Genomic DNA, 3,622 nt, shown 5'->3' with positions numbered 1-3,622 from the left:
ATTCGGGAAACTATTGGGATCTTAGTTAGCTATTAGCTATTAATAATTATTAATATTAATTATTATAAATTATTATAACATATTAATTAATATTAATAATTATTAATATAATATGAATTTTGATTTTATTTTTGATTATTTTCTATTTGATTATTTATTTTTGATTATTTCATTTATTAGTAGTCACTAGCACTAGAATTTTTTTTTTTCATTCAAATCAAATTTAAAAAACGCAAAATAATACTATATACATATGAAATAATTCTATATTCTATTATAGAATAGAATATAACTATTAGTTATAGCAGTTATAGCAGATTATATGAATTCTATTTCTATTAGAGTGTAGTTCCTAAGGAAAGGATAAGATAAGGATGCAATCCAGATCCTACTGAGATATTCCTTTTGTTTCATTCGGAAAGGGAGGAGATAGGACGAAAAAAAAAAAAAGAAGAATGAATATCGACCGTTCCAGTATTCCAAACTGCGCGGGAAAAATGAGAGGGGGGGGGAACATCTATATGTGGGATATATCCATCCATATTGAATTGCAGATACATCAATGATAGAATCATTTCTGATTGGACCAAATAATGGAATGGTCCTCCAATAGATATGAAAGAAGATGGGCAAGAAATAAAATAGGAGCAGACACTTTTTCGATATAGGAATCAGTATCTAATGAATTCAATGGTTCCAACATAAATGAAAGAAGGGGATGGGATCACAATGAGATCGAGATCTCATAAGGGGGATATGGCGAAATTGGTAGACGCTACGGGCTTGATTGGGTTGAGCCCTTGGTATGGAAACCTACTAAGTGGTAACTTCCAAATTCAGAGAAACCCTGGAATTAAAAATGGGCAATCCTGAGCCAAATCCAGTTTTCTGAAAACAAGGGTTCAGAAAGCGAGAATCAAAAGAAGGATAGGTGCAGAGACTCAATGGAAGCTGTTCTAACGAACGGGGTTGACTACATTGGTAGAGGAATCCTTCTATCAAAACTCCAGAAAGGATGACCTTATTTAAGTACATAGACGTACTTAAATATCAAATGATTAATCACGACCCGAATCCGGATTTTTTGATTATTTATATGAAAAATTGCAGAATTCTTGCTAAATTAAATCGATTCCAAAAGGAAGAATCGAAGATTCAGTGATCAAATCATTTACTCCAGAGTCTGAAAGATCTTTTGAAGAACTGATTAATCGGACGAGAATAAAGATAGAGTCCCATTCTACATGTCAATACCGACAACAATGAAATTTATAGTAAGAGGAAAATCCGTCGACTTTTGAAATCATGAGGGTTCAAGTCCCTCTATCCCCAATAAAAAAAAAAAGGCCTATTTTATTCCATTCCCTAACCATTTATCCTCTTTTTTCGTCAGTGGTTCAAAATGAGCTTAGCTATGTTTCTCACTCACTCTACTCTTTCACAAATGGATCCGACCAGAAATCTTTCTCTCTTATCACAAGTCTTGTGATAGATATGATCTACGTACAAATGAACATATATGGCAAGGAATCTCCATTATTGAATCATTCACAGTCCATATCATTACTCTTACACTTACAAAGTCTTCTTTTTGAAGATCCAAGAAATTCCAAGGCTGAGGTAAGATTTTCTAATGTTTTTTGAGTCCCTTTAATTGACATAGACCCAAGCCCTCTAGTAGGATGATGCGTCGGGGATGGTCGGGATAGCTCAGCTGGTAGAGCAGAGGACTGAAAATCCTCGTGTCGCCAGTTCAAATCTGGTTCCTGGCACGTGGTTAATATATCGAATAGATACTCATACAAATGAATCGATATGGATCGGGATCCATATTCTATTCGTTAATAGTCTAGATCATGATACATACTTATCCATCTAGGGATATATCTAGATCCCCCATTTTTTTTTTTGATGGGTAAAGAAAAGAATTAGATTCTGTTCCCTCTTCTTTTTTGTTTGTTCATACTGTACCTGCTCTCGCTCAAAAAGAATGTTAATACTTCATACATATTTGAATTGAAGTTAGTTGGCTGAAAACCCAAAAGTCTAGTCTAGAGAGGAATCGAAGGGTAGGAATAGACAGGATTCATTTCAGATACAGTACAAAGAAAATCTGATCCCCTTTTCATTTCTGAATTTTGAGTTCATAATTTCATATTTTCTTTCATATTCTATTTCTTCACTTTCTCTTTCTTCACTCCCTCCTACGTGACTTTTCGGGGCCCATCTAAGTGATGTGCGCGGTACAAAGTTCATGGTGCAGAACTCTTTTGATTCATCCTATTGGCTTTGCTCATCCGAAATGGATATCTTCCAAATTGGGGAATATCAATGAAGCCCCTTTAGTAGCCCATTCATAATACTGAGATGAGAGTCCAGTTATTCTGTTTCATCTAGAACAGAACATAAAAAGATTCCTTGAATATCTGGAGTCGTAGAAGTGAATATTAGTTTCTTATCATTCAATGAGCATCTTGTATTTCATAGAAATTGGGGGCAATATAATCCTTACGTAGGGGCCAGCCTATCCAACTTTCAGGCATCAAGATACGTTTCAGGCGTGGATGATTTTCATAAGAGATTCCCAACATATCATAAGATTCCCGTTCTTGAAAATCAGCACTTTTCCAAATCCAGAAAACAGACGGGATTCTAGGATTCCTCCTTGGGGCAAATACTTTTATGCATACCTCTTCGGGTTGATCCACACCATACTGTATTCTCGTAAGATGATACACACTAGCTAACAACCCGCCCGGTGCTACATCATAAGCACACTGGGAACGTAGATAATTGTAACCATATACATATGAAATGACAGCAATGGAGTACCAATCCTCGGGCTTTATTTGTAAAGTCTCTATTCCTTGGTAATCGAAGCCCAAAGATCTATGCACTAGCTCATGCTTGACTAGCCAAGCAGATAAACGACCTTGCATCTTCTTGATCTCTCCCACATTTGTATTTGTATGAGTATTTCACATTTACGATGAAATTTATGAAGATTTACCCGCTGTTTGTTATTCTGCACAAAAGCATCCTGCCTAATTCACTAATTCGTGGGAAGATACTGAACTTTTGTATTTGAAAGATGTTTCAGTTTCAGGAGGTATTTCTGAAGTAGATGGAGATTTATAGAGTAATCCTTGATCGTAATTTCCAGTATGAGTACTGCGTCCAACATGAAACTTGTGATTGGTAGTAAAATATCGATTTTCCTGTTGAGACCCAATTTGATCTTCATAGATTTCTCGAGATACTTTCTTACGAAGTTTCGTTATAGCATCTATAACTGCCTCTGGTTTGGGTGGGCAGCCCGGCAAATAGACATCCACAGGAATTAGCTTATCGACTCCCCGAACGGTACTATAAGAATCCGTACTGAACATCCCTCCTGTAATAGTACAAGCTCCCATCGCAATGACATATTTTGGTTCAGGCATTTGCTCATATAATCTCACTAAGGAAGGCGCCATTTTCATTGTTACTGTGCCGGCTGTTAAAATGAGGTCTGCTTGCCTAGGACTCGATCTTGGTACCAATCCATAACGATCAAAGTCGAATCGCGAGCCTATTAATGAAGCAAATTCAATGAAGCAACAACTGGTACCATAGAGAAGCG

At 36.3% G+C, this 3,622-nt stretch overlaps 1 non-coding gene across 1 annotated transcript; it reads left to right on the top strand.

The window, feature by feature from the left end:
* The first annotated feature begins 1,699 nt into the window (after positions 1-1,699).
* On the top strand, positions 1,700-1,772 carry TRNAF-GAA (transfer RNA phenylalanine (anticodon GAA)). The gene has a single exon. It is a non-coding gene; the product is annotated as a tRNA-Phe (tRNA).
* Positions 1,773-3,622: the final 1,850 nt, after the last annotated feature.

This window comes from Tasmannia lanceolata, unplaced genomic scaffold, assembly GCF_043159265.1.
Source record: "Tasmannia lanceolata isolate RefF3 unplaced genomic scaffold, GAP_Taslan_0.1 ptg000780l, whole genome shotgun sequence".
NCBI classification, from domain to species: domain Eukaryota; kingdom Viridiplantae; phylum Streptophyta; class Magnoliopsida; order Canellales; family Winteraceae; genus Tasmannia; species Tasmannia lanceolata.
Note: the sequence above shows the minus strand (reverse complement) of the source record. Positions and strands in the feature narration are given on the sequence as shown.